The sequence below is a fragment of the Gossypium arboreum genome, chromosome 9, assembly GCF_025698485.1.
Source record: "Gossypium arboreum isolate Shixiya-1 chromosome 9, ASM2569848v2, whole genome shotgun sequence".
Lineage (NCBI taxonomy): Eukaryota > Viridiplantae > Streptophyta > Magnoliopsida > Malvales > Malvaceae > Gossypium > Gossypium arboreum.
The window spans coordinates 68,180,320-68,187,860 of NC_069078.1; the positions used below are offsets into that span (position 1 = coordinate 68,180,320).

General features: G+C 32.4%; 1 long non-coding RNA gene across 2 annotated transcripts; it reads right to left on the reverse strand.

The window, feature by feature from the left end:
- Positions 1-1,826: 1,826 nt before the first annotated feature.
- On the reverse strand, positions 1,827-5,106 carry LOC128280857 (uncharacterized). Of its 2 annotated transcripts, XR_008271046.1 has the most exons (5): positions 4,921-5,106; positions 4,640-4,687; positions 4,329-4,439; positions 2,481-2,965; positions 1,827-2,103 (listed from the first exon to the last, which is right to left on the reverse strand). It is a non-coding gene; the product is annotated as an uncharacterized LOC128280857 (long non-coding RNA). The 2 variants fall into 2 exon arrangements; XR_008271045.1 differs by having other exon boundaries at positions 4,329-4,687.
- Positions 5,107-7,541: the final 2,435 nt, after the last annotated feature.

Below are 7,541 nucleotides of genomic sequence, written 5' to 3' on the forward strand. Positions count from 1 at the left end.
ATTATACCAATCAAAATTATACACAATTGAAGAAAAACATTAACAATATGATTAATTATCCTTAGTTGCTTTTATATTTTTAAAAGGGACCAATTTGCTCAATATCAAACTTGAAAGATACTAAAAGGCCTCTTTTACCAAAAAAATAGAATTATTCTTTTTTAAGATGTTAAGTCCAAGCTATTCATATTTATAACATAGTTTAAAACAAAAAATGATGGCAACAACATAGTTTATAACATAGTCCAAGCTATTCAGATTTTTGAAAGGTACTAATTTAAAATTTAAAACATAGTTTGACAACTTATGATGGCAATAACTCAAAAACAAAATATGTTTTTATAGGTTGTTTAAAAGCTTATAAGAGGTTCATTGAATTTTAGTTCAATTGGCATACGCATTATCATTAATATAAAAAAAAACGTAAGTTCAAGCGCATTAAAATATATTATCCTCATATTTATAAGTTGAAAAAATTATGATAATTTTAAACATTGCATAAAAAAAATAGGCATAATCAAAACTTATAATCAACCTAATATAACAACCTTCGTGTCAAACAAATATAACTTAGATTCTTCTTTTCCCCAATTCTTCATAATTACAAATTTAAAAAAAAATTTATTTTAGTATTTTTATAATTTTTAAAATAAAATGAAAAAAAAGTTATTAAAGTGATTGGGTTCTTTTTCTGTAATGTACAATAAAAAGTGTATAAAGTTCCAAAATTACATAAAAATATATATATAATTAGACTAACTATATGTAACTTCTGTTTGATAATTTTGACAAAATTACGTCAAAATTCATATAAAAATCTTAAAGTTTAGCTTCTTCCAATGTTTAAATCATTTTGCTTATTCAAAATAATAAATAAATAAATCAGATTAGAAGTCCCTTAGAAAAACTCAGCCAAGTTTGATCATGTCCATATTTCGTCAAATAATGTACATATATCAAAAATTAAAGCTTATATTTAAATTTCATAAAATATATTAATTTAATTTCTATCATGTGCTTGAAAATCAAATTAAGCCACGTTTTAGCCACCATCTTATCCATGCAAGACTTATGAATATATAATCAAAATATAAATTCCTATTTTCTCTACAATAATAATACAACTATAAATTACCAAAATGCTATAGTTTTATTAATATTTTACAATTTTGTGAATAATTTTGATCTAATTAATGAAAAGAAAATTGTTTAAAGTCAACTAACCATTGAATCCTGAAAAAGTCCTTCCCCTACCCCTTTATCAAGAAGAAAAAAAGAACAGAGAATTTATGTTGTAATTTCATTTTTAATTCCTGTTGCTTATTTATGATTACAAAAAAATGGGGGATAAACCATATAAAGTTGAAGTAAGCAGAGAATAATAATGGAAGGAATGAAATAATTGCCAATTTTTTAGATGCCAAAGTTGACAAGAAAAATACAGAATGAATTCAAGGAAGAATTCCATGGCATCTAAAATGACTAGACGAAAGTAAAGGAATACGATTCTGCCTCATCCCAATCTATGCGTATGTATATATGTATATATATCCACACAAAAAAAAAATCATAATAATTGTTTCGAATGTGATTCTACTTTTTGGAGATTTACTTACAATCCTTTTTCTTACCTATTGGATATCAAGATATGCAAAACTATGTTTGAACACAAACCACCGTTCACACAACATTATAACAACTGCTTAAGCCTAATCCATTCAAAACACAGCATGCAGCAGGGCAGGCTGTGTAAACAATCAACGATAAATAGCTTGCACATGAAGATTGTGGAAACAAACACAGCATCCGAAAAAGAGAAACAAAACTATACTGTAAATCTAATTTCTTGTATTAGATTTGAACACGGTGATTGCAGACCGCATTGATTGATTGCTGACTCAATAAGTTAATTCAAGCAGTACAGAGAAACCAAAATTAGATTTGTTTATTTACTACGTAAAGGTCAGGATATGATGACAGGATAATGTAAGTGATCAAACCAGCACATGAAGATTCTCAGTCAGCACAGATACCGCCCATAAAAGTCCTTGGATTAGGACAGCTCCCCTAGAAATGAGCTTGGGAGAAATCAAAGCCTGGGTTCTGCAGAATGAAGATAACATATTGTTAGTGTAACATGCAAGTCATCCCTACAAGTGGTTGGAATATGGTTTGAACAAGGTATTGAGACAGAAGCTTAACCATGTGGATTCAGGCCTCAATGAACCACATTAGAATTGATAACAATTCAATCACACTTAGATGCGCAACTAAGAGGAAATAAAAGAACAGCTAAAATGATAATTTTTAGTTTCTTATGAAATGTTACCATTTATATAGAAGTGATCAAAAGACAAATGAAATCCTGAAAAGAAAGTTTTACTGGCATCAAAACTCAAAGCATTCCATAATAAGCACATAATACTAGCATTTTTATTGCTACCAATTACAATGCAGAAATGTTTCAACTCTGAACCAACCTTAATATAGAACAGATCGAACTCCCATTTGTAGATCAAATCGTCCTGTAATTCACAAAGTAGCTTCTTGGTTTATTAATTATTAGTTTAATCTTGCTTTGTTCCATATAAGATACTGTTTTATGTCCTTATGTAGTATATTAGCCAAAAGTTACCTATGACAATAGGACCTCAATAGAGATAAAATAGTTAGACATAAAAATAAAGAATAATTAGTACAAATATAAACAAGCAATTAGAAAGATATGTAAAACCCTTGTAAAAAATAACACCTCTTCAAAATAAGCAGAAAGTTTTCCTTCTTTTTGTCACAAACAAGTCTTTAGAGTGGCTAAAAATTACCAATTGTGAACAATGACTAAAACATGTGGAAAAAATAATACCCCAACCAAACGTAGCATTAGTGTTAGAAGCTTCCTTTATATGACCATGCGTTTTCTCTTCATATTGCTGCTGGTTAACCTCGCATGCTAAGCGACAAGATACTGTGTAAGAACCGGGAAGTTAGTTCCGTTACCCATGCCACATCAAGAGTAAAACAAAAATCGGAATATGCAGCTTCATGATGGCAGTCAAAAGAGCAGATGCTTCTAGTGAGATCATGTTGCGGACATGGAACTCTTAATAAAAATCTTAGGAGAAGTTAGGTAGGACTCTTAATAAAAGAAGTTAATTTATTTTTCTCAGGAGAAGTTAAATGTTTTAGGACTCTTAGAATAGAAGTTGTGTTTGGTAGGACTTTATTTAGTGATTTACTTTATCTAATTATTGTAATCTCTATTTAAAAGGACCTATGGAATAATAAAAGGTAAGCAGAATTTTTATTAGAAACCTAAGATATCTGGGTGTCTCTCTAATGAGTTCTAAGGTTTCAGTCTCCCTTGGACGAGCTGAACTATCAATCACAATAGGTCGTTCTAAGAATTGAGATAAAGGGAAGGCAATTGATTTCGGCTTCCCCGTCAATCACTTGGTGACACAATCCTATTCTCACATTCTTAACAGATCATTTTCCATTCCTCATCAATTCAGAAAGCACATAACTAAGACAAGATTTCATGCTTCTTGAGAAAAACCACTTCCAAAAGTCTGTAATTATAGTAGATAAGTAGCAACACTCCAATGTGAAACATATGCAGGTCAAGCATTAGCTAATGTGAGGCTTAAGTTATAAACACAATTGACATGTCAAATTCAGGCGATACTTGTCTTTGGAAATTTTCTTTTGTTAACACTTGTTACTATGATCATAGACACATTATAAAGTGACAAGCATGCGTTGAAAGAATTAATGTATGTAATTGATACAGCTATTCCTGGAAAATTTCAGAGGAACTATGGATCCACGCGAGAAAAATAAAAATGAAACAAGGTAAAGCTACACATAGAATACAGCTTGCTGAAATAGAAAACATCCGACCAATATCTTACTTAAGAGAGAAAACCTGAATCTTATAATTAAACTAGATATAATTAACACAAAGACAAATGAAAGTTTCTCAAGGCAAGGGCGTCTGTCAGCGTAAACAACTTTTAACCTGGGATACGCGGGCTCGAAGTGTCGGATACAGAAATGTGTCTAACAGGGACATACTAATTTTATTCTAAGTTTTTCCATACATTTGAATGATCATACCTCCATATCTATATCTAAACATGTGTTCGGACAGGAAGCAAGAAAACATAGCTTTTAACTAGCATCACAAAGGAACAAATCGGCCCAAAAATGAATAAGCTGAGCACCTTAATTTTAGCAATTGTAACACTAGAATAATCCACTGCAGGATGAACTGAAAAACCACATCATAACATTTAGCGCAAGTAATTTAAAGGAAACACATGATTCACCTCTTCCTGAAACCTATGAAGCATGAGGCGCTTTTGCCCGAGATCAGTCGAATATGGGTCTAGCTGACCCTGACCTATAGGTGATGACCAGGTCTGACCCTTGTCCCTCTTCTGCAATGTTATGTGCATTATATCATCCTCTGGCCTTAATTAAAATATCCCCATTTTAGATCAACTCCAAAAGAATTTAAATGATGATTCATCATCCTAAATCATGGATTCAGCCCGGTTCACCATAATGTCAAGTTTCTATTTTTTTTCTCTTTACCCTAACTTGAACAAAACAGTAATTTTCCTGGAAAACAAAATACCTAGCGTCCAATGAGATGAATCAGTCTTCACCTGCAGAACAAATCATGCTGAAAATAAAAAGAAAACGATACAGAAATTATTGAAAATGTAAAAAAAAATGATATCAAAATTGAAAAAAAACTGCTTGGAGTGGACATTGGAGGTAAATTTATGTAAATATTTACAAGGTCTGGTCCCATTCAAATACCTTTTTTCACCTAAAAATTATAAAAGAAATTATAGAGTTTTTTAAAATAATGAAATCGGAAAGAAGAAGAACGAGGGCGAAAGCGAGAAAGACCGTTGTGAAGGAAACTGTGTCGTTTTTCAGAAGCCAATTATTCCGACCGTCTTTTTCAGCGGTTGGATGTTTCGTTTTTCAGTCACTGATTCTCTCTTCCGTTCTTGTTCCCGCGGTTTCTTTTAATCTTAACTGGCGAAAAAATAAAGGGTAAATTATAAAAATACTCATGGTTTAAATTATGTTCCCGCTGTTTTTTTTAATCTTAACTTGCGATCAAATCTCAAATACCAATCGTAAAATCAAAATGAAAATTATTAAAAATTTTGTGTTTCTTTTATGGTCTTCTAAACTTCATTTTCTAGTTAAAGATTTATCAAAGTTTGATTTAATTAATTCTTGAAACTTAATTTGTGCTTTAAATTTTTTTATTTACTATTCACGCATCGATTAAATTATCTAAAAATGTTCATTTCCAAGCATATTTACAGAAATGGACAAATTACACAATTGTTTACTAGAAATGGCCACTTTTTGCAAAATATGCCTATGTAGCTGCGTTTACAAGGGAAATTGCCAACAAAGCGCGCCTCTAAGGGAGCGTTTTTTGCCACGTCAGCAAAACGCTTCCACGTAAGCGCGTTTTGCTGATGTGGTAAAAAACGCTCTCCCAGAGGCGTACTTTGCTCCATGTTTTTATATGTTAGGGATATTTGCATGTTTAGTTCCTATGATTTTTTAGGGTTTTAAGGTTAGGGTATTGCCAAAATAAGTTAAGGTTTAGTATTTAGGTTTTCGTTAAAATAAGTTAGGGTTTAGAGTTTTAATAGATTTTAAAAATTAGGATTTAGTGTTATTTTATAAAAATTATTTAAATTAAGGTTTAGGGTTTATAAATAAATTAAATAAATTAAGATCTTTAGGGTTTTAAATAAAGTAGGGTTTAGGGTTTATAATTTTTAAATAAATTAATCAAATTAGGGCTTAGAGTTTAAGGTTAAATTTAATTAAATCAGGGTTTAGTTTTTTTTAAAATAACATTGTGTTTATTTTTTTAACAAAATTGACTATTTGTACCCTAGAAAAATTATTTTGAGAAAACATTTCTGAATAAATAGTGTCAAAAACGCTTGAAGCAGGATGCACTGTCAGCAAAATTACAGAAAAAAGTTACCACGTGAACGCTCTTTTTCTACAGTAATTCCTGAAAAAATAATTTTGAAAAGACGTTTCTGAACAAATAGTGTCAAAAACGCTTCAAGCAGGATGTACTGTCAGCAAAAATCACAGAAAAAAGCTCCCACGTGGACGCTCTTTTTCTACAGTAGTTCCTGAAAAAATAATTTTGAGAAGATGTTTCTAAACAAGTAGTGTTAAAGCTTCAAGTAGGATGCAATGTCAGCAAAATTTCTAAAAAAAGCTCTCACGTGGACGTTCTTTTTCTACAGTAGTTCATGATTGGCCTTAGGCTATAACGAGGCAAATTTCATTCTCAGGATGCATAAGTTACAACAAGTAAAATTAGAGAGGCTAAGCAGAATAGAAATTAAAGATGAGTGGATGTATTAGTGCTGTTATTTACTATGATGGTGAGGTCCGTGACACCGAGAACAGAGTTATTTTTTTATCAGAAAACACAGCACGAATGGTTTTTAACCAGAGATAGATTTTACAGAATTTCGTAAAAGAATTAGGCGCAAAATCTTCGGAACGACGCCTACTAGGGTTTCTTCTATTAAGTATCGATTTTGTGCTTCGATTGATCCCGTGACATATGACTCCTTTGATATCAAAGTTGTTCGTAGCTTTGAGGCGATGGTGCAGACTCATCTCGCTAGTGGATCACCCTATCTTGATTTATATGTTCAATTTTCATCGCCAAATAAAACATTTGCGACTTCAACATCAACTACTGTTCGAGAGGAATACACGACCCATAGCAGACACTCTGTTAGTGAAAGGCAGAATACGGAAGTACTCGTGTTTGGTGGCAGTATGGAAAACACAACTCTTGCACGACACTCTGTTAGTGGATAGGATATGCACATTGTGGGTCAATGTTCGATGCTGGAAATTCGTATTGGGGAATGGCATCAACTTCTAGTGGTTGGCAATCCACATCTGATTAGAGACGTTACGAAACGTCCACAAGAAGGGGTGATGTACTCCCTACAACGAACATTAGCGAGGGGACCTCATACGTTGCAGATGATAGTGGATCAGAAGATGAGTCTGATGTGGATCCACCTCGAGAGCCCGGCCCCGATGGTGCAGAAGTTGCATTATTTTCTGAACCAAAGCCTGTTCTATCCTAACCTGAAGACGTTGAATAGGGTTCAGATGATGATGAAGAAGAAGATCCGCGATTTAGGGCGTACTCCCCTCTAGCCACATGCATAATGTCGATATATTGACAAATGATATGTTGGAGTTTCCAGATCTACCACACAGAATGCGCAACTGTACAGGTTCGACATTAGATTCGAGTGATTTAGAAGTTGGTAAGGAGTTTTCCAGTAAGGATAGTTTTCTTGGTACTTTGAAATAATATAACATTAATCAAGTGGTTAGCTACAATGTGGTTAAATCCAAATTCGAGAAGTTCGAGGCCAAGTGTGCAGTTCAAGACGGTACATGTTTATAGAAAATCATGATTTTTTTTAGGAAAAAGACTGACTTAT